This window comes from Chelonia mydas, chromosome 10 (assembly GCF_015237465.2).
Source record: "Chelonia mydas isolate rCheMyd1 chromosome 10, rCheMyd1.pri.v2, whole genome shotgun sequence".
Classification (NCBI taxonomy): domain Eukaryota; kingdom Metazoa; phylum Chordata; order Testudines; family Cheloniidae; genus Chelonia; species Chelonia mydas.
The window spans coordinates 42033867-42057775 of NC_051250.2; the positions used below are offsets into that span (position 1 = coordinate 42033867).

At 46.7% G+C, this 23909-nt stretch overlaps 1 long non-coding RNA gene across 1 annotated transcript; it reads right to left on the reverse strand.

Annotated features, from left to right (window-relative positions):
* Nucleotides 1–2895: 2895 nt before the first annotated feature.
* LOC122461906 lies at nt 2896–23753 on the reverse strand. Its single transcript, XR_006284153.1, has 2 exons — nt 23394–23753; nt 2896–3912 (listed from the first exon to the last, which is right to left on the reverse strand). It is a non-coding gene; the product is annotated as an uncharacterized LOC122461906 (long non-coding RNA).
* Between the last annotated feature and the right edge of the window lie 156 nt (nt 23754–23909).

Below are 23909 nucleotides of genomic sequence, written 5' to 3' on the forward strand. Positions count from 1 at the left end.
CTAGCATGGAGCAGGCCTCTGAAGAGATGTAAAACAATGGTCCTGATCCCTTGTGCTCATTAACAAACCCTTTCTGAAAGCATACAGATGCTAGCTCAGGTGTCTCGTACATTTCCTATTCCACTTTCGCTTCCCTTCTTACAAAGTGTTGTGCGGTACTGCTAAACAGCTGCCATGTTCCACCCCAGAGGTGGCTGCTTTTCAGACATGGGTGAAATTATCTCTTTATGCAGAGTGTTTTACAACCCTCCAAGCTGAAAGGATACAGGTGTTGAGAGAGAGAGGGAGAGTAGCAGATTCATAGCTAACTAATTCACTTCTAATGTGAATCAAAGTGCTCATAAAAAGTGTGTCCTTGTAATGCCAAAGATCTCTCTTGGGAAGCAGGTGGAGTACCTCAGTTTCCCTCCCATGTTTTTTCTTTAATCTATAAAAGTCATTAAAGGGCTGCATTTGTTTACCAGAATTGGCCATGAATTAAAATATGAGTTTTGTTAACACAGGGTTTCATGTCACAACTATTTGGCCACACCACAAATCCACGCACTGTAAAGCACTGACATGCTGTCTAGCTAAAGTCGAGGAGGTCACACACCAGCCAGCACACCCCCTCTTTGCTGGGCATGGTGCAGCAACCTTTTCAACTCTGGTGCCTCCTGTTGACAGCCCCTCTGAGCCTGCAGTGATTTTCCCCTTCTCAGACTCAGCCTTACAGCCCAGCCACGCCTCGTCCTCACCCTTTCCAGGGACACAAAGAGTCTAACAAACAGAAGTCTAATGATCTCAGCCCCACCCTGCATTTGATAGTCCTTGTCCAACTTTGCCTCAGGGGGCTTTTACATCTCCTTCCTTTGAGGTCAGTAGGAAAACCCAGCCCTCGCCTCTACTCTGGGTGTCGGCCAAGGGGCCCCACACTAAGCAGCTAAGGCCTATGCCCTCAGACTTGCTGCTGTTTCCCTAGGCCATTTCCTACTTTCAGGCCCCTTTTGCAGAGCAGCTCCTTCTAGTGCTTTCTCTTCGGAGGTGCTAGCTCCTTATGCTGGCTGATGCAGAGTCCCCTTCAGGCATCCTGGCAGTCCACAGATCCTTGCAGTCTGGGCCTCCTGCAACTACCTGGGGAGGTTCCACCCTACATTCATTTCCCTGGGACTTCTCCTGCTCTGTTTCCCTTGGAGCTCCTCTCCTTAGCATCTCCTCCTTGAGCTCTGGTAGCCTTTTCTGGTCCAGGTGCTCATTAGTCAATTAGCTGCCAACCAGCCACCTAGGCACTGAATTACTTGCAGATGGGCTTGTTCCCCTTAAATAAGTCCTTCCTGGGTAGACTGGGCCTTGACTCCCCTAAAAGGGGCCAGCCACCCACCCTGTGACCAGCTCTTGTTGCCTTAGCATCTGAGTGCTGCACAACACCCTTGTGAGATAGGGCAGCTCTGTTATCCCCATTTTATAGATGGAGGACTGAGGCACAGAGAGACTAAGGGTGGCATCCATGAAGGGACTTCTGCTTTGCAGCACTGAGCATCACAGTGCCCAACTTTTAGGCAGCTAGAAAGTCACAGGAACAACTCCATGATCCACAAAGCTGGAGTGAGGTGCCCAGGCTCCCTATACCATGAATGGGGAGAGATCAGTGCCTTCTAATGTGATTCATTAAAGGCAGCCAATGGGAGATACCGATGACAGGTAGACACCTTAGTTCAGGTGCAAGGAGGTGCCTGTCTCTCTTTAGCTATCCATAAATGGGAACTGCTGTAGTCTGCTAGTTAGAGCACCCACCTGGGAGATGGGCAGCTCCAAGTCCACTCCCCCTGCTCCAGTTCATGCTTTCCTTAGTTATCCACAGTGGAATAGCTCCAATAGAAGAGACTAAGTCCCTGCTCTCCACCAATGTATCCCATAGCTCAGCCTTCAGAGCACCCATGGGAGAGGTAGGAGACCCTGGTTCAGATCCCCCGCAGAGCAGGGGGGAACTGAATCTGGCTCTCCCATGTTGCAGGTGAGTTTTCTAAGCACTAGGCTAAAAGTTGTAAGTGGCACCCCTGCTTTGAACAGGACCCATTCTGCTGGTGGCCTCTGAGCGCACCTGTTGGATCAGGCCCCATATATGACTTAGGTGGCTGAACACTTACCTTCCCCTGCTTTGTGAATTGTCTTGGGGATTCAGCAGGAAATGGGCACCTGAAAACCTACAGGGAGGCAGCTGTGCACATGCAGGAACGTAGGCTCCGAGGGAGCTTTTACCCTGAAAGCCTCAGTGCTTTATGTGTTTACAGAGTGCAGGAGAGTTTTGTGCATTGCAGTGGTGCCAAAACCAGCACTGGGGTACCTAGCTCACAATCACACAGGCAGGCTGTAGGAGAGCAAAGACTTAAATCCAGATCTTCCTGATTGCAGCTTAGCATCCTAACCACTGGGCTACCTGTGTTCTCTGCAACAGTCTTCCTCTTTCCATAACGACTGGACTATCCTTCCTGCTGGCCAGGCTTCTCTCTCCAGAAGAGCCGTAGGCCTTTTAGGGTTTGTCTACACATGAAAATATTCCAGAATAGCTATTCAAGAACAGCTGTACCAGAATAAATTTCTGAATAATTCCATGTCTGGACACTCTTATTCTGGAAAGAAAGTGCCTTTTCTTTTAAATTAGCTTAATCCAAATTAGCTTTGGACATTTCTAATGGAGGGTGTTGAAGATTGGTGTTATTGTGCAAAGGCAGCCTGGAAAGAAGGGAGGACAATTGGGGACACATGGTCATACCTGCAGCACATTGGTGGAGCCTTGCGAGAAAGCCTGACTCAAGCTCTAGAGGGGATAGGCACTCCTAAGTCAAACCAAAGTAATGAGCTGAACTTGAACAGGGGAAAGATTAATCATTGTTGGCAGACAAGAATGTGCAAGTCTAACAAAAGCCAAAGCTTTTTTTTTTTTTATTGCAGCAGGAAAGATGATTTTAGCTAAGAATTGTAAAACCTATTGCAAGAATAAATTTTCTTTGAGTCAAACTATAAAATGTGGAGTAAAATCCTCTTAAGCCATTGACAGTTCCTAATGGAATAAACTTTTTTTTCTGCAAACCAAAAAAAAAAAAAAAAAAGGGGGGGGGGAAGGATAAATTAGTAAAACTGAGCTTTAGTTTATTAAGTGAATAGATTAGGTTTCAAAATGGAAAATATTTACTTAGGCAAAACCTGCTCAATTCAATATCTTGCTTACTCAAACCATGCTTCAATTAATTTTTTAAGTTTGTGATTATAATTGGACAGAATAATGACATTTTCTTCTTGTATAAATACATATTTGTGAACCCAGTTAGCCCAGAATTCAGGCAGTAATAAAAGGAATGATGCTGAAAGCCTTTACCTGGCTAAACCCCAGGTAACATTAGTGCTTCTGTGCTCACCAGTAATAATTTTGGGGTCAGACATTTCCTGGCAGTTTATGATCGGTTGGAGGATCTGAGGTGAAGCAAAGAAACCTTATCGTAGATTGTCATTAAATGTCCGGAAATGTCTGACTGGGAGGTCATTATTGCTATTACAACACGGGAAGATATTAAAACAGAAAAATGGAAGTTGTTTCCTTCGTGCATGTGGAGTACAGATCCAGATCAACTGGATCCTAATTCCTTCAAAGTATCGGCCACGCTTGATTGCAGGATTTGGCATAGCTCCATCTCAAGTACTGGAAAGTTGAAAACTGAACAGCTCCTGGGATCGTGCGCCCAGCTCTCCAACAAGGGCACTTTAATAGGTGCAGGCTCAAATCACATACATGCTCACATGATTGGCTAAGAGCTGGATTTGGTTGTCCTCATTCAAGTTTGACAGTTTCAGACAGTGATCTTGTGATGGTCAATGGTTTCTGGGCAATCTTTGTATGTTCACTCCCATGGGTTTTTCCTCTCTTCCAGAGAGACACTGGAATGGACATGTAACAAAATGCAGATGTAACATTCAGTCCTTGGCATCAGATAGTGCTCTGACTATAGTGTGTGTGGTGGTGAGGGGAATAAACCTGAAATGTCAGCCTTGTGTGCTACTAAGTAGCAGTCATCTGTAAACAGGAGGGGCCTTTAGTGAGGATGGGTTTGTCAGAGTTCCCAGGCTACCTGCACCTCAGGTCTCAGGCCATCACCTCTCTCGGGGTGGAATCATGTGATTCTCTCACCTCAGACTGGGCCTTGGGCTGAAGTCCCTTCCCCTGGTGCTAACCGTGGTCACCACAGAAGGTCTAACTTAGGCTCAGACTCTGCTGTTCTGTTCCCTCCAGGAGAAATGACCATGGTATCCAGATATCAAGCAGCCTCCTTAAAGCAAAGTATTATTTACTGAGATCTTAAAACAACAAACCATCTCCATGCATGCCTGTCTGTCTCCCCCTAAGATTCACCATCCCGCAGGGAGCCAGAGAAGGTTCCAACTGCTTCAGACACAGGACTAGTCTAAGGCAGTCTGTGTCCATGTCCATCTCCCCACACTCACTGACCATTCCTCTTCTGTCTCTCCTCAGAGACTTTTTAACTGCTTAGTGTGCCTTTGATCTCTGGGCTCCCAGCCTTGGCAAGCAGCTGTGTAACTCTGGACTGGAGCCTGGAAGTAACATTTTCATTGCTAAGATCTTGGAATTGTTCCCAAGTGTTACTTGGGAGGCCGCTTATCTAGAGCTGTTGTGTTGCCTTCCTGTTTGTTTTTCCAAGAGCCCCCTAATAAACTAAACCAATACATTCATAGAGGAAAGCACAACACCACAGTATAGCTATACAGTGACTGTCTCCTTCACCAGGTCACCCCCAGTATTCATCCCATGGTTACAGAGCAGTATGTCTAGATTAGTACATAGCAGCTCCACATCCAGCACAGTATGGGCATTGCCTGTAATGTCATCTCAGATCTGGAGGTGTTGGGAATGAGTATAGGTTGGCTGCTGGCAGCTAATTTAGATATCCTGTTTTTGTTTTCTATTGCAGAGGAAGTACACACTGCATCATTAGCACTAAGAAAAGAGAGGAATATTAAACTGCAAAGGTCTGACTGGACACAATTTTGAAGCTTGTCTGATTGTGCAGCACTTGACAGTAACTGTACATTGCAGTGGTGCCTCGTTGGGGGGTGGGAGGGTTGAGGGATGAAGCAGAATAATATTTTTGTTTTCCTCAGAGCTTGCTGGCGTGCCGGAGCTATATTTCCTATGCTCTGTCTCTTTAAGGCTTGAACACTGCTAAAAGCAGGCTGTGGTTGCAGCAGGCTCCTTGAAGGCACTTCAGTGTCTGGCTGGGCCAGGAGCTGTGTTGTTGGATTCTACCTGTTTTCACACATTCTAAGGCTGGAGGGATCATCTTGTCTGACCTCTTGTGTAGCCCAGGCCATAGAACTGCCCTGAATTAATTTTTGTTTGAACTAGAGCAGATCTTTTAGAAAAACAACCAAAAAACTTGCCAGTGATGGAGAATCCACCACACCCCTTGGCCAGTTGTTCCAGTGTTTAATTAAACTCACTGTTAAAAATTTCCAGTCTGACTTTGTCTAGCTTCAATTTCCAGCCATTGGAGTCTGTTATACCTTTGCCTGCTAAACTGAAGAGCCCATTATCCAGTATTTGTTCCCCATGTGGGTGCTTATAGACTGCAATCAAGTCACCCCTTAACCTTCTCTTTGTTAAGCTCCTTGAGTCTACCATGTCTTCTAATCCTTTAATTATTCTTGTGGCTCTTCTCTTGAACCCTCACCAATTTATCAAATCTACTTGAATTGAGGACACCAGAACTGGACACAGTTTTCCAGCAGCAGTTCCACCAGTGCCAAACACAGAGGTAATATAATTTCTCTACTCCTACTTCAGATCCCCTTTTTATGTATCCATGAATCGCATTAGAGTTTTTGGCCACAGCATCATACTAGGAGCTCATCAACTGATTATCCTTTTTGACTCTCAATTCTTTTTCAGAGTCTCTGCTTCCAAGGACAGAGTCCCCCATCCTGAAAGTATGGCCTACATTTTTTATTTCTAGATATACCTAATTCATGAGAGAGAGCACATTACTACCAGAGAAACAAGAAACATTTATGAGTTCATCTAAATTGCCAGTTAATTGTCAGTCTGGGAGGAGGCTGAGTGGGAGCTGTAGGAAACAAACATGTCACCAGAATCTTAGATAAAGTACTTCCCCAGAAACAGCGCTTAGAGTCAGATCTGACTTTGGAGAAAATCTTACAGGTGAACCTTAATTCTGAATGTAAGAGAAGCAAAACAGTGATCAGAGCAGTGACAGATTAGCCACTGGGCCAATGGGGCCCGTGCCCAGTGGCCCCGGCCAATTGGGGAGCCCCGGAAAAATGGGTGCCCCCATGCCCCAATGTGCTCTGCCCACCTGGTTTTCCTGCCTGAGAGTGGGGTCAGGGCACGGGGGCTTGCCCCGCTCCCCAGACCTGCCTGTCTGGCGCTCCTGCCGGGGACCAGGGCAAGTCCCCGTGCCCTGCCCTGCGCCCCGCTCCACTCTCTGGCAGGTGCAATGGGGAGACGGGGGGACTGCAGGCAGAAGGGGTGGGGAGGGGCCCTCACTTGCTCTGGCCCACAGCCTCAAAACCCCTAATCCGCTTCTGGATCAGAGAGCCATGAAAGGACAAGATGTTGCAGCATGGAAACTTGAGTTCTTCCATGAAGGCAATAGAGACAAATTACAGCATGACAAACAACTCAGAGTTCAACAGCACAGGACATGTACATGACACTAACTCACGAGTCTAGAAGGCTGTAATGAAGGAAAGGCAATAAAGGGGGTGATTTTGCCTTGTGGGGAGAATAAGAACCAGAGGGAACCTGGTACTGCAGCTGAACCCAAGTGCAGCTGAGGATATGAAAAGACCTGTCTCTCAGTAGTGGGGTGGTCTGGGTAGAGCAGGACACTTACCCTGAGACACATGAAGGAGTTTGCTGGGAAGTTTAAAACATTAGCAATAGTGAGTTAGATAAAATACCTATGTGATAGCTAGGGGATTGGCAAAGATGTTCAAATGATTGTACCCAAAGGAGAGTTTTGGTAGGAAACTAAGACTACTGAACATAACAGTTACTCAGCAGCCAGCCAGACTGTGGAAAAGAGGAGGGGTAACATTTGTGATTTACAGGGACAGGAGTAATGTGGTGCTAAAAGGAGCAGTTGGCAGTGGATTAGATAGCAGCCTGTCCAGAAGGTGTATATTCAAATCCCCCATTTACATGATCTTACAAGCTGGTGTGTCATAAACCACCTGGAGACTGAGTCTGCATGCGGAGATAAGTCCAGATCAACTTGTCACAGACCCCGGCCCACAATATGTCAGGAAAGAATTCATGTCATTTACCATCATGTATGACTTTTTGCCAGGTTATAGTTAGCCCATATTATCCCTGCAGTAAAGGCGAGGCTCAGGGGTACAAACAAATTTTGAAAAAGAGGATCTGTTTCTTTCTAGCCTTAGTCAGGCTCTGAGCAACTTCACTAAATGGCTCACAGAGTAGCCCAGTTCAGCTGGAGTTGGGGAGACAGCTGAGGGCATACATTCCCAGGATAAAGGACCAACTTTGTCCTTAATGGCCAAATCTATAGCAGGTCAAACAACCTGACAAAGGGTGCGTAACATTTCAATGTGACCAAAAAATGCTGTAAGGGTGTTACTGAGTTGCAATCAGGTGCTGAGGAGAGAGAGAGAGAGTTTAGATGGGAAGTGAGAGTGGTTCTGTCTCACCACCAACTCTCCCTTTAGATGGAACTGACCTTTTAAGAGGCCTAACTGTTTGGAGATTATTTTAAACCCTACATGATCCTTGAATTGGATTCATAACACCCCAGTAACTCCCTGCATTTGCTCTCTAATTATTGCAAGAGTTAGACCATCCACTTTAACAGCCCAGCCCCACAGTCACATTCAGGTGACTGCTTGCTCCAGCTACCCCCTAATACATTCAGTCCATTCCCACAGGAGGCTTCTTCTCTCCACTGGGTACAGGAGCACTTTCTGGCTCAGACCTACACAAATTCTTTCACTCCATGCAAGAGCAAGCCCTGCTGCTCAGCTTCTCAGTGTAAGTGTCCTGCTCTACCCAGACCACCCCACTACTGAGAGACAGGTCTTTTCATATCCTCAGCTGCACTTGGGTTCAGCTGGAGTACGCAGGTTCCCTCTGGTTCTATTTTAATCCCTTCCTGCCACAGCACATTCAAGAGTTTATACACTGCATCACAGTGGGAAAGGTTGGACCTCTGCCATTGAGCAAGATCAATGACGGACTCCTTGGCCCTACAAGACAGGTGCATTCAAGACAAATGAGATGTTTGCAATTCCTCACACAGCCAAGAAGCTGGTAGATTTAGTTTGGGATTGGTCCTGCTTTGAGCAGGGAATTGGACTAGATGACCTCCTGAGGTCCCTTCCAACCCTGATATTCTATGATTCTATGAGTTCACCGTTTACCATTCCACACTTAGCACTCAGCCCCTGCTAAGGCTGCTCTGTGCCACTCCAGCCTTACATTTGGCTTAGCTGACTTCTTGCGGAATTTCTCGAGTGTAGGTGAATCCCTAATGGCATTGTTGCCTGATCTATTGATTGATTATTTAAGAAGTCCCCATTAACACTGAGGTTTGGTAGGTTCTTGTCCCAAGATCAGGCCCAGTACTGTTAGAATGACTGTCCAGTGGGAATGCCAACAGTGCCAATGTGAGATGCCAACACTCACACTTAGGAAAAAACCTTCTGTGTCTGGAACAGTTTTCTGAACACAGTCAGCAAAGTTACTAACACTCCAAGCTAGCAAGGTAGATAATACAGGATGAGGTCTGAGCATTCGTATACTCACACTAACCCTCACAGAACAATCTGAAGTGTCAGTCATTGTCTTCCTCCTCCTTATCATTTTCCTCATCACCATCACCAGGAATCACCTTCCTGGCATCTCCCAAATGTTACATCTCCCAAGGCACACAGGCTGGGATACAACTTTTATAATGTGTTACACTGATGCCACTATGCGTATTCAGTACGGGTTTCATCCCTTGTCCTTATTTGAATTTCCTCACCCTACTACATAGGGGTGTCTTTCTCCCATAGGTTATGAGGCTGTTTACCTCAAACTTATTAGCACAGATGTCAATTAGCTACCATGGTACCCTGTGGTCAGACATCTGTGGATGTTTCTAACTTATAAATATCCAAAGCTGATATCAATTAGCATCTTGTAGTCACTGTCAGCAGTTTAGTCATTAGAGCAATCTGTCTTGTGAGCTCTTAGGGTCTAGGGTGACTCCTGGTTAGCTGCTTATGCTAAGGCTTTTGGGGCCTTAGGCCTTGATTAGTTTAGCTAAGCTATTGTCTTACAAGAATTACTGCCTTAGCTTATACCCACGCTTTACCTAGTAAATACCTGCACCTATAGGCTGCAGCATAGAGTCAGCATTGCTGGCTCTGGCTGGAGGAAGGAGTGTGTCTGGGGCACTGGTGTCTGCCAACAATTCCTGGTGACCTCCAGAGATCCTTGGCTTTTGGAACCTGTTTTGGGAGCTGTTGCAGGTGGAGCAGCTTAAAGCAGCCCTGAGGCAGCTCAGAGTTGATCCTCAGGACTGAACAGATACGAGGGACAGGAAACCACAAAGTGGCTCTCTCCTTGAGCTCAATGAGGCCCCAAATGCCTGGTCCTGAGGATGTGGCCCTTGAGTTACCAGGGATGTGGACGTGTCTAGTGCTGTTACAGAGGAACCACAAACAGAAACAGCAATTCAGACAGATGTGCCTAATTACCCTAATCAGCAGAGAGAGCCCAGTGACTGATTCTTCCTGTCATCAGAACTCCAGAGGGAGAATGATCCAGAAACCTAAGCATCACAGATATGTACTTGATGCAAAAAACTCAACTAGGAAAAACTACCTTCAGTTTGCCATCAGGGTGACTGATAAATACATGTGTTTTCTATCTCTGCTTACGAGTGCACTGAGCTAGCGCCAAGATTAGAACTCAAGACTTCCTTGATCCCCACCCTGTTTTCATTCCTCAAAAATGCAAATGTGACAACTGTAATCTTCTCTTACTCTTCAGGTGTCAGCCCCTAGTGGAGGATGAGAGATTAGAGTCAATTTTGAACCATACCTAAGTGCTGCCTTCTCTCCACCAACCTGGAAAAATTCCAGTACAGCCACTAGAGCTCATCAACATAAAGATTTTGTTCCTTAGTCAACTGACACACACATCACAATATTGTCCTGGGGTATAAGGAGTTAATTCTGACACATCATCCCTAGACAGAGCTAAAGTGAATTGGTTCCACGGGGCTGAGTGCTCCAAAGTTCGCCTGACAGCTACTGGCCAGTAAATAATGGCGTGACAAAAGGGATAATTTGGCCTAGTGTCTCCAGATTCTGCCTGCTTAACTGCTCCAGTAATTTTGAAACTTTCAACACGGCTCCATTTACAAGAGCATTAAGTCTATCAAGCACAGCTTTATCCTCATTCCTATTATAGGATTTCATCAGATCACCCCCATGCTCTGAAACTGATTTCTGTGTACTCTAACAGCCTTCAGCCTCAGTCTCTGTGTGCGGGTAGATTATCCTCTCATTTTATCTTCAAATATGGCAAGCAATTCTTGGAAAATGTGCAATAAACTCCTCAAAGCTGTCCTGCCATTTCCTCTGATTGCGCTCATGTGAGGCCAGGGACATAGTTTCAAGTAAATCAATACACAACTCTTAAAGGGGTCCTGCAGGTAACAAGGGAGATGGAATGCCTCAGTCATCCTCCCTCCCAAGTTCCTGCCCCATCCATTTCTTGCGTCTTCCTCTTGCACCCCAGGGCACTGCTTTCGTCAGAATATTGCTTACAGGCATATCTGTAGTCCAACAAGCTAAGGAGTCTGGGCTGAAATGCCTGGCATGAAATCCTGACTCCATTTAACTGTTTCAATGGCAAAATTCCCATTGACTTCAACAGAGCTAGGATTTTACCCTGGGTGACTAATGACTTAAAGTCCAGCCTAGCACCTGTCAAAGTAACATAACTAGACACGGAGGGTGTTGAGGAGGAAGCAGACCTCTCTCTTGGATGCCTGACAGCCATGGTCAGTCCTCACTCGGGCAAAACTCCCTGTAACAGGGTGGCTTGTCCTTTAAGGACTAGAGGCCTGGGGCCACCCAACCCTGATTACAAAGGAGGCACACCTCAGCAGGGATCATCTGATTCCCCCAGAAAGGGTAGCTGGTAGCTGCAGAGGAAGAGAGTTCTTAGGGAGGATAGAGGCTTCAGGGAGTGAGTAGGCTCCAGCAGAGAAACCTTGGACTTGCAGATTCAGGCAGGAAAGGCCATGGGGGGACCTGCTGAGAAGAGAAATGGATGGGCTGAGGGGGGACTGGAGGACTTTATTTTTACTGTTTTGTTAATTTAATAAACCAGAACCTGAATAGGCTGTGAATGGACAAAAGAGTTTGGGAGTTATTGAAAAAGCCCCTTGTAGTGGGAAACTGAGGCAGGAGCTGCTCACACAGCTGACCTAATGCCACCAGGAGGTGGCCACCCGATGACACTCTCACAGATGTTTTTTTTTGCCTGAGCAAGAACTAAGTAAAAGCAGCTCAAGGACTCTGCGATGTGACAGATATTTCAATCCCAGGTGATATCATTGGGGTCCTTATTGCATTAAATGCATGTCTGACTGTGGACCAGGGAGTGTATGTACCTCCAAGGCAGGGAGGGTCACCACATTCCTCCAGGAACCAAAAGGTGTGTGTGTGTGTGTGTGTGTGTGTGATATTAAGGTGAACTGCTTAGGTTATAAACACCTCCAAAGAGGTACACTCCCCCCCTCCCCCGGGGGGGGGGGGGGGCTTTGCATAGAATCATAGAATATCAGGGTTAGAAGGGACCTCAGGAGGTCATCTAGTCCAACCCCCTGCTCAAAGCAGGACCAATCCCCAACTAAATCATCCCAGCCAGGATTTTGTCAAGCCTGACCTTAAAAACTTCTAAGGAAGGAGATTCCACCACCTCCCTAGGTAACGCATTCCAGTGCTTCACCACCCTCCTAGTGAAAAAGTTTTTCCTAATATCCAACCTAAACCTCCCCCACTGCAACTTGAGACCACTACTCCTTGTTCTGTCATCTGCTATCGTTGAAAACAGTCTAGATCCATCCTCTTTGGAACCCCCTTTCAGGTAGTTGAAAGCTATCAGATCCCCCCCCCTCGTTCTTCTCTTCCGCAGACTAAACAATCCCAGTTCCCTCAGCCTCTCCTCATAAGTCATGTGTTCCAGTCCCCTAATCATTTTTGTTGCCCTCCGCTGGTCGCTTTCCAATTTTTCCACATTTTTCTTGTAGTGTGGGGCCCAAAACTGGACACAGTACTCCCGATGAGGCCCCACCAATGTCGAATAGAGGGGAACGATCACATCCCTCGATCTGCTGGCAATGCCCCTACCATAGAATGGTTCAAACTGTTTTTTTCCCAGAGACCAACAGACAAAGAAAGGGCTTTTGATATAAAAAGGCTGGCTTTAAACTGCTGGATCAGAGTGAAGGCCCTGAGTCAAACAGACAACACCTTCTCCCTAAGCAGGGGCCCAACCCTTGCATAAGGGTTGGAAAGATTTTGGCCTAGAAGGGCCCCATAAGACTGAGGGGTGAGCTCTGGTGAGCCTCTAGCCTGCACATAATAACTTGTATTGTTTTTTATGTTTTCTCCACAATGCTTTTACCCTAAGAAGAAAGGTGCTTGCTTAGAAAGAGCTGGTGGTACCTAGTAACTTCTGGACATACGCTGATTGTAGCTATTGGTGAGAAAGTAACCCACAGGTGCTCGCCTGTAGGCAGGCTGGCTTGCTGGGGACAGAGTAAGGCAAGGAGCTGGTCAGGAGGGAGAGATGCAGGCCTCCACACAAGAGAAGTGATGGCTGGGAGCCTGAAACCTTTTGTGGGTTCCCTCAAGGGACCATGGAGGGGAGACAAGGCACAGTTAGTTACCCTGAAATTTGACATGGCCCGAAGGGTGTTTGCCTGAGTGATAAGGATTGACTAGACACTGAACAGAGATCTCAGGGCTCAGCCCAACAATCTGATCCTGAAAAGTGCTGAGCACCAGGCACTCCTGCTGAAGTTGTTTGCAATTAGGGTGTTCAGTACCTGTCAGAATCAGGCCCTCAGTTCCTGTCATATGGAAGGTAACAATGCAGAGCAGAACCCATCGAGGGGGTCAGGCACAGCCCATAGTTAGGGGTGGGATGAACAACGTAACCCTAAGGGAAGCTCTTGCTGCTATTCTGTCTCAGGGTAGCTTTGTGCACGTTCCTCTTGCCCCTCTATGCACTTGTATGAAGGCCAGAATCCAGTCCTAAAAATAATTTTTCAGTGCAGCAAGATTATAGCCCAGGTGGGCTCCTACCAGACTGCTACGCTAGACTCCTTCAGAGTTTTGTGGACTGTTGGCTAAACACTTCATTAAGGAATTGTTGAGAGACAGATTATTTATCCTGTGGGGTTGTTCTGCTCACTGGGATCAATGCAGCACATTAAGTTGAGGGGCTAAAATTACTTAAGAAACATCCAGCAGAAAGCCTGGCTGGGTGTGTTTGCAAAAGGATTTCGAAAGCAAATTAACTTAGCTCATTGAGTTTGTTTGTTTGTTTTGAATTTCAAAAGAGCAAAAGTGATTTAGTCCCTGTGGTGGCCCATTATGCTAAAATGGCATTGTCTCGGCCAATCAGAGAGGAGGGATGTTATCCAATTATGGACACATGACAATTTTGCAGTTTTCACTAACTGTACCATATTATACAAATCCCTGCATTCTGACTTGCTACTAACACTGGTGTCAGTCACTGGAACACATACAAGTCCTGCATTCTCATTGCTTGCTACCCTCGTAACTGACTCATCCGTCTGCGCTGTGCCAAACTCCTTCCACTTAAAAACAAACATTTTTAACCCAACTGTGTTCCAGAAAGATGTATTCATGAGCACTCTCAACAGATCAGTGACAATACCTGGAATTATTTTCTAGCAGTCAGCGTGGGAATTCAGGACGCTGGGATTCTGTTCCTGGGTCTGCCGTTGCCTTTCAGAGGTGCAGAGCACAAGTCCAAATGAAGCCCATGGGAGACCAGCACCTCTAAAAAACAGGCTCAAACCATCTCAGCTTAGCCCCAAAAATTAAAGGCACCCAAAATAAGAGGCCACTGAAAATCTGAGCCTATACTTTTCAGTTTTCTTCTTCCCTCTGTGGAATGGGTGTAATACCTGCTGGAGGGGGTTGTGCGGGTCAAGTCATTAACATCTGGCAAGTGTATTGGAAGGTGGTATGAGTGTATAGTATTGCAGTTGGCGTGCACTCCCACACTGGCTGGGTTACAGACTGGAGAGAGGCAGGGGGAATGGACAGAACAACCATGTGCTCTTTTCAGGGGGTTGCACTGCTGGGAGCTGTAGAGGAGACAAATCCTGCTGCTGGAGGGAGCTGGCTGCAATAAAGAATTATTTGGATTTTTAAGACCTACTTAAGTGCTGCTCTCCAAAGTGCATCTCTCCAAAAGGGCAGGGAAAGCCTGGCCACTGCTTGGAGCTAGGGTGACCAGATGTCCCCGTTTTATAGGCACAGTCCTGATATTTGGGGCTTTATCTTATATAGGCATCTATTACCCCCACTCCAGCCCAACTTTTCACACATGCTATCTGGTTACTCAGGTATTTGGTGCCAGTCTGTCAGGTGCAATGAGCCTTGGAGCACACTCAAGCCCACTGAATATTGCCTCAAGAATTTTCAATCACAGACACCAGGACAAGGAAGTTGGAGATGGCAAAGCTCCTTCGCAGAGACATCGAATGGGAGTCCCAAATGGCTTTAGAGCAATGCAATGTGTCGGCTGCCACTGCACTTCCAGTGAGTTTTCCTCTCCAAATTACCATGGAACCATGTCTGCAGCTCAAAGCAACCTCTTGGTGTAGCAGATTGAGGAATCCCCGGGACTCTGCGTCTCGCTTTTACCTACTCCTGAATTTCCCCTACACGTTTTTCCTGAGCATGCGGATACAGAAGGCTGCAAGTTTGTTTGCAGGGCTATTGCACCTAGCTGGGAAGAGCAGACTGGTTGCCACATCCAACAGCCTCAGGATTGTTCAGGAGAACATTACAGGTTGGAAGGAGACTCCAAGGGGACGATCTGAGACTAATCCAGCTACCTGACTAGTCATGGCTATACTCAGGACTACCTTGTGTATTAGTATGCTCTCTGTGCAGCTGCAGCCCAGCAAGCCGAGCTGCACACACCTGGGTCGCAGGCGCTGCCGAGCCTCTCTGCAGTTTGGGGTCACACTTTTTCTGCATTCAGACAACCCCCCAAATTCAAAATGAATCTCAGCCAAAAGTGTTGAATTTTTCCTGGTTCCCACCAAAAAAAAAAAAAAAACTGCTCCTCTCCCATGCCCAAGGAGAGTGAGGTGTTCACCTGCCACAGCCCAGGTTCACCAAGTGGTTCTGAAACCCCAATGATCCTTGATTGAGTTTTGGGGTGGCAGTGAACCCCATAGTTCAGCAGCTGGCTCTATTATGCTGCCTTTCCAATACCACCACTCTATACCAGTTCCTGCTGCTACAGGGATCGGCATTATTTTGTGTTTGTACAGCACCTAACACAACAAGGTCATGGTTCCTGACTGGGGGTTCTAAGTGCTACAGCAATACAAACAGTTATTATTAATAATAAAATCTCTAGCTGGATGCAAGCCTGGCAATACAGTCCTCCAATGTGAGGTGCTCAGCTTTCTCTGTGGCAGGGCGAGGACTGGGCAGTATCACTCCATGGAAGATGAATAAATTATTACTGTAAATTATTCTGACGAAGTGAGTTTTATTAGAAGTCCAGGCACAAAAGGTGCTTGCTGATTGGCTCCCAGTGATGTCATACCCTGAACAATCATACAATGCAGAGATAAGAATTTTCTCCTCTTTATTTTGTATATAATTTTCATTTTATACTGGCAGTGCCTTTCACTGTGGCTGGGGGAGGGGGAATTGCACTGTGCGGCTGATGAAAGCACAGTGGCCTTTGTTACTCAGTTGTGCAATGAACCTAAGGCTAGCAGTTTTAATCCAGAAACGCATAGTGTTGTATTGCTCCATCCACAACCCCAGTTTCCTCAGGAAGGAGGGATAGAGAGCTGTATTTTTTTGGCTCATTCGTACTGAGAATCAGCCTGATGGCAAACACAGGATTTGTTATTTATGAACTGACGCTTAACAACAAGTGCAAGTAACAGCAAGGGATCCATCCTGTGTTCCAACATGAGGGTGCAAGCAGGGGTTTAAATAGAGCGGAGAAGAGAATTCCCAATAAATAATTTATTTTGAAGAATTCACCATTTTTCTTCTCTGTCAGTTGATTTGCAAAATTCTCAGCTGAGCACAAAATAATTTGCAAATTTTTACAAAGAACAATTCTCTACTAGCAGGGAATGTTCATGCTCGCCAGGTCACTTACATACATCACATGCTATCATTTCTCTTCCCTCATTAGATGTGTCATCAGATATGTGACATGAAATTTGCTTTTGACAAACATTCAAGCTTTCACCTTTGCTTGTTGCAAGTATTCATGCTGGTAGAGGTTGATTGCTAGAATGTCTGCAGAAAGCAAACCTGAAAGCACTACTAATAGGGTTGAATTGGAATGCACTTTCAAATTCAAATGGACATGCACACATTTTTCCTCTTTGTTACGTTCAGGTTTTGAAGCTCCCTGAAGCTGTTATAACTGTGAATAAGGCTCTGAGCCCTGGCACATCTCTGTTGTTTTCTCCAACCATTATGGACACTGTAGTGTAAATATTATCAGCCAGCCCTAGTCTAGCATGTCATTCCTTGGCAGCGTCAGGGGCACGTTCCTGTTTGTGTGCTCTTTAGAAAAGCATAGCCTCTTTCTAATGAGGAAACATGGATCTGGAGTCGACCTAGAAGCTTGAGCTTTTCCCTTCAATGACTATACATGGTGATTTGTCCAACAAGGGCAGAAAGGAAACACATGTATCATTTGGAAGATGCTGCATGCTTTGTGGATCTCCCAGATGGCTGCACTGGAGAAATCAGATGTCAGACCTATCAGAGTGCTTAGACCTGCCATTCTTAGTCTTGTGGATCAGGACTCTCATGCCAGGTCTACCCTTAAAAGTTAGGTCGATCTATCTACATCTGTGAGGGGTATGAAAAAACCCACACCTCGACTGACATCTGATGCAGTATAGATGCAGCTATGTTGACAGACAAATGTGTCCGTTAACGTAGCTACTGTCACTGAAGCCTGGCCTACCCCAAAACTGAGGCTGACCTGGCTATATTGTTCAGGGATGTGAGAAATTCACACACCTGGAGACATAAGCAAACCTAAACCCCAGTGTAAACACCCCTAAGTTGACGGAAGAATTCTTCTGTTTACCTAGCTACTGGAGTGACCATAGGCGCAGCACCCATGGGGAAAAAATGGTGGGTGCTGAGCACCCACTGGCAGCCCCTCTGTCTGCTGCCCCCCACCCCTATCAGTGTTTGCCGCCCGCCGGCAGGCCCCACTGATCAGTGCCTCCCGCTCCCTCCCCGTGCCTCCCGCCCGCCAGTGGTAGGATAACCAGATAGAAAGTGTGAAAAATTGGGACGGGGGTGGGGGAGGGGGCAGTAATAAGCACGTATATAAGAAAAAGCCCCGACTATCAGGATGGTCCCTAAAAAATCAGGACATCTGGTCACCCTAGCCACCGGCCCTGCTGATCATTGCCTCCCACTCCCTCTCCGCGCCTGCTGTGGTCAGCTGTTTCATGGCATGCAGGAGGCTTTGGGAGGGAAGGGCGAGGGCGTGGCACGCTGGGGAAGGGGGCGGAACGGGGCGGGAAGAGGCAGGGTGGGGGCGGGGCCTTGGAGGAAGGGGTGGAGTGTGGGAAGGGCCTGGGACAGAGCCAGGGGTCAAGTACCCCCTGGCACATTAGAAAGTCAGCAGCTGTGGGAGCGATGGAAAAACTAATCATCACCGTAGCAAGTGTCTACACTACGGTGCTAAAGCAGCCAGTGCTGTAGCTGGACCACTGTAGGGTCTGTAGTGTAGGCAAGCCTACCAGGAGGTGGTGTTCCTAGTCTGATAGAAAAACACCACCAACACCCGTGGAAGGGATCTATACTACGGGTTTATGCCTGCTATGCCGGTATAGTCTCTGTAGTATAACCATGTTACAGACAGTGAGGTTCCCAGCACTTCTGTTGAAGTAGATTTGCTGAGTCACAGGCTCCACACGGACACCAGGAGCTTCCCACAAACCACTGCACCCCAGTTCCCAGGCATGTCATTTAAAATTCCATGGGAGCAAGTGCAAAGGACTCTGCGTCACATCTGAGGAGGAGCATCTGTGAGAGGCTGAGTGGAGGGCACAATCTAAAAAGAATTTGAAACCAGGGTTTCTCAGAGAGGCTCTTTCTAACCATACACATGAGCAGCACGTGCGAGGAGGAGACCTGGCTGGCCGCTTTGAGGTTAAACTAGGGCTGGGCTCAGATCACAGCTTTTGGATCCAGACCCAGATCTACATCTGAGACTTTGCCCAGTTTGAGGAAGGCAGCAGAATGGAGGGGGGATCCAACTCCTGGATTTTATTCCTGCCTTTGCCACTGACTCACTGTGTCAGCTGGCTCAACAGCACTATCTGCCTCAGTTTCCCCATCTGTAAAATCAGAGCTTATTACAAAGCACTTTGAAGTGCCCAGCTAAAAATGCTCTAGAAGTAAAAAGCTTTGCTGTTATTATTTGATGTTTTGTCTCAGTCTGTCACAGAGACAGCCCTGAGCTGGGAAACTCAGATCTGCATGTGAATTCCCCCATAGCTCAGGGGAAGAGGGTTTGGATTCAAAATTCTGGTTCAGGCCCATCTCCAATTTTAAAACTTCACTGGCAAAAATGAGAACAAAATAGGAGATAAAATACAGCCTCAGCAACTGGCTGGGGATCAGAATAATCAGCATAGGCCTAATTCTGCTACTCTTACTCACTGGATGTAGGATTTTGCTCATGGTGTGAACCATATAAGCAGTAGAGAAGGATCTGGCTCATCTGTTTACCACTTGTCTTAGACTGAGATTTCCTATATCATTCAGATTTTTAATTAAGTTGTTTTTGATGTGTCAATCTTTCCCTCCCTTTCACTTGAGGCATTATTAGACCCATGTATGGATTATAATACATAGAAGGCTGTTCTAGGATGATATGAATCAAAGTGCTGAATGTGGTATTTAGTTTAATTAATCGTTACTGTCAAATGATGGTATTGATCTCAGACTGAGAGGTGCTGTATTGGCCTGGAGGATAATTATTGCAGGGCAGGTATCTTAAATGTTTTGGTAGGACGATATTTGGAAATGGCAATGTTGTGGGAGGGAAACATGGAGGTGTGTGTGTGTGCACATGTGTGTCCTAAATCCATTTGTCTGAATAATCCAGCCTCAACAACTACCCAGAAGTCCTACGTCTTCCCCATAAATTCTTTGTTTCTGTGTAAGAAATGTTTTTATGGAACTGTGGCCCTAAATATGTGAGGGGAAATGGATGAGGTTATTGATCGGAAACGCTCAGGTTTTGCTTGAGATGCAAGATAAATGATGTCGGTTACTAGAAGGCGAAGGATAGCAGAGTGCTTAGGAAAATGGCAGATGTCTTTGCATTAGCTAACCCTCTCGTCATCCCTCAGCAACACATCACCTCCCATATGCCTCTCAGCATCCACCCCTCTGCCAGGATCCAGCCAACCTCACAGGTGTGACACCAAATCTGCAAGTGAGGAGATTTGGGGCAGCTCTGGTGGGAATTTGACATGAAACTGCTGGAGCTGCAGGAAGAATGAAAGGTGCCCCCCACACACACACAGCAGAGAGGGCAGATGGAGCGAAAGCTCCAGCTAGCAATCTGTGTATACACAGGCCGGCCAACCCACTGCTCCCTGCCCGCAGGACTCCATAATCTCCCAAGGCAGGCCTGCTGTTACAAAGACTCTCATCACTAACGCAGCGGGTGTAGATAGGCAGAGAGAGAGCGCACAATCTAGCAGGGGGTTAATAAAAGGCCTGATGCAGAACAAAAAAGCCTGTCAGTTGGCATGAGATGTGCTCCCCCCAGGAAATTAAAAATGTTACCCTGTGGTGTACAGTTTGTTCACAGTGGGATGGGCCCAGGCCCTGGGAAAGATGGGGGGATGGGAGGGCTAAACCAGGGTAGGAAGAGGTATCACAAATCTCATCTCTTTATTATTTTTAAAACTAACAAATTAGGCACTGCTTAGGGGCTAGCCAGGCACCTCGCAACTCTGGTGATGCCAAAATGCACTCTGGTGACATGTGTTGTCCCCGGGACCCCATCCTGGATGGGGGAGCTAGGCAGGGCCCCAGAAGAGCTGCAGGGCCACTTTCTCCAGGGTGGTTTATAACGTATCCAAAGCCCGTTTCCTAAAGATCCAAAAGATGTTTCCATGGAAATGGGCGGAGAACAAACTGCAGAGGCATTAGACCCCTCTCCCGTTCAGCCTGTGACTGTGACTGGCAGTGTCTAGATAACTAGCTGATGGAATTGTAACAAAATTCACTAACAATCGTGGTTTGAAACCAAATTGTTTTTCTGTCCACTCTTCCCTTTGGGCTGGACAAATCTAAGGTTTCTAGTATTTTATTTTTTCCCCACTAAATTCTGGAATCACTGGGCTTCAAGGTGAATCTTCAACTCCTATTTTCTTCCTGTTATTGTCTGTTTTATCCAGCATATTGTCCCTAAGCCATGGAATATGTACTATTGCAATAAAACTGGTAAAAAAAAAAAAAATAGGATTTGCCATGCTGTGATGCAGGGAGGGAACAGAATGGAAAGCGCACAGCGCCCTCTAGTGCATTCTGGCCACACTCCAGCTTCAGCAGCCCACAGGGCACAACTACTACATACAAGATCCACAACTAGTATGCACACACACGCACGCACAGTGCTGCCTGTTCTGCTTGTTTGTGACTCTATGAGAATTCCCTCATCTGCCAGATCTGCAATTTCCATCCATCCCTATTTCCCCCCATTACTCCACAGAGCCTGGCTTAGTTGCTTTCAGAGGTGCTGAGCTCCTGCAGCTCCCATTGAAGGGAAAAGGTAGCAGGTGACTCCCAAGCACTATATCCCAAAACTCTGGGCCAAATCAAGTGGCCTTTCAACTCCTGCAGGCAGCTGAATCCCTCCTCCTAATCTCAGGCCTCATTTCCCGCAACATGTCCTGTCCCCTCTCTTTCTACCAATAGTTGCAGCAATTCAGAGAAGCATAAATGGTGTTACCCAAGGCTTCACTGAAGGCCAGAGCCTGGCACCAACAGCCACAGCTGTACAGCAGAGCGATTCCAGCAATGGGGAACAATGTTTTCCCCAATTCCCTGTGGAAAAAACAATTCAACATGTTTCTTCTGAGGGTGTCCGATCTCCTCTCTGTCCTACCAGTAAGAGATCACAAAGGAAATGGGGAAAGTAAGGCCAACCCTGAGAGGTTGGGCTAACTTCTCCAGTCCACTAACTCCTGGGGTGGAGGGCATTGGCACCATTGTATGCCTTAGGAGGTGCAGGAGAGGAGGAAGGCCAGTCCCTCAAGAACTGATCACTGCCCTAGAGGTTAAATTGGATATTTTATAATAATCAGTGTCTTCTATAGAAGGAAGGATGGAATCCATGTGGGACTTATCCAATTGTTCACAAATTGGAAAGGTTCAGAAAATAACTACACATGTAATTCAAGGTCTGGAAAAACCTACCTTATAGTGAGAGACTAAAAAAAATTCAGTCTATTTAGTTTATCCAAGAGGAGGCTGAGAGGTGATTTGATCACAATCTGCATGGGAAAGAGATTTCTGATAGTCAACAGCTCTTCAATCTAGCAGAAAAAGGTATAAAAAATCCAATGTTTGGAAGCTCAAACTAGACAAATTCAGACCAGAAATACAGGGTAAACTTTTAACAGTGAGAGGGCAGTTAACTATTGGGACACTTTAACGAGGGATATGGTGGATTCTTTATCCCATGAAGTTTTTAAATCGAGATTGGTTGTCTTTCTAAAAGACACACTCTAGCTCAAACAGAAGTTAAGGGTGGATGCAGGAATCACTGGGGAATGGGCTCCAGGTCAGACTAGGTAGTCACTACAGTCTCTTCTAGTCTTAAAATATATAAATCTATTACTCTTTTAGGGCTTGCCTTACCGTCCTGAGCAGAGACTGAGCCAGGTTAAGACTGAGATTAAGACCATAAAAAACTCTGGGACTCTAAACTGGCAATATGTCCAGTAAAAAATATTCTTCACCAGCAATGATGGAAAGCTAAGGGAGGGCTCAAAGTGTCCAGATTCTGGGCTTTCCAGAGCATTTGGTTCCTGTACCCTGGATTACGGAAATGCTTCCCCTTGATCTTCTGAAAATTGTTACCTCAGAATAGGTCAGTTTAAGTAGCAAATAGTTAGGACTCTCCCGCCTAAAGTTTCAATCGTGAGGAGTGATTCTCGGTGCCTCAGTTTTGGAGAGCCCAACTTGAGGTGCCTTAAAGGGGCCTGCTGTTCAAAAAGGGCTGAGTATGTGTGCTCTGAGATACAGCTCCCTTTAAAGTGCCTCGGGTTGGACCCAAGAACTGAGGCACCCAAACTCATTCATGCATTGTGAAAACATATGCCAACCTGCGTAACAGTTTCCAGTGTACCTCAGATCCCGCCTCTGTGAGGGTCACATGCCTGGCTGCCTCAGGACACCTATCCTGGGCTGATCCCCAGCACGATCCTCAGTCCACCTAACATCACATAAAACAGCTGGTGCCAAGGCCTCCCTTATAACCTTTAGCTTAGTCAGTAGGGTGCTTACCCAGAACGTGGGTTCAGTTCCCCCCCAGTTCAGTTCCTCCTCGGCCTGATGAGAAGGGATTTGAACAGGGCCCTCCCCTAATTACTGGGCTAAAGGTCACAAGGGAGGCCTCTGCCTCCCTCGCAGCTTGTTTTATGTGGGGTTAGGCAGACAACTAAGCCGTTCTTACCAGGTGTCTAGGCCCTGTGATTCCTGGAGAAAGGCTCCTAGCTGTGGATCACAAGCAGAGATAGGTGCAGCTTGGATTTCAGCACCTCTCTCCGTCAGAGAGGTAGGGCTTGGCGCACACTGCTCTCAGCAGCATCACCCAGTGGATGTTTAAGGGGACTCCCCATCTAGCATACTGGCTTTTCTGGATCCTGCTCTCAGGCACCTGTTGCTCCCCAAGCATTGTATAGGAAATCTAAGCACCTAAGTTAGGGTTTGTGCATTCCAGTGATTTTCTAGGGGCCTCAGAGTCAGGTGTTGTGGTGCTCAGTATTGTGATGCCTACTCACATTTGTGGATCCAGGCCCTTGCCTCTTCCCTGGCTCTGTAGCATTCTTTCCTGATCTTGCATAGAGCAACACTTCCCAGAGCTTTATCTCCAGGGGTCCAGCTTCTTGTCTGCCTGTCCCCAGGCTCTCTGCGTGTCTCTCTCTCTCCTGGCCCCTTTACCAGAGCTCCCTTCTCAGGAGAAGATCCCAAGACCTATTCTCCCCCTTGAACTCCTACCTCTTTTCTTCTGCCCTAAGGTCCTTTATTAGTTACCCCCACTCCTCTCACCTGGGACTCAGTAACCCAGCTCCTCCCCACATGGGCCTTATTCTAAATTGGGCCTGGCCCACCCTTCAAATGCAACTGGGTGCACTAATTGCTCCTGGCTCCAGTTAACTGTTTCTCTGCTAGTGTGGGGGTATACACCCCATCACACTACCCATTCTGAATTGTTGCCACATTGTTGTGTGCTCTTTTTCTTTATTGTTAATCTAGGCTTTGTAAGTTTAAATCATCCATAACTTTTAAATAGTCTA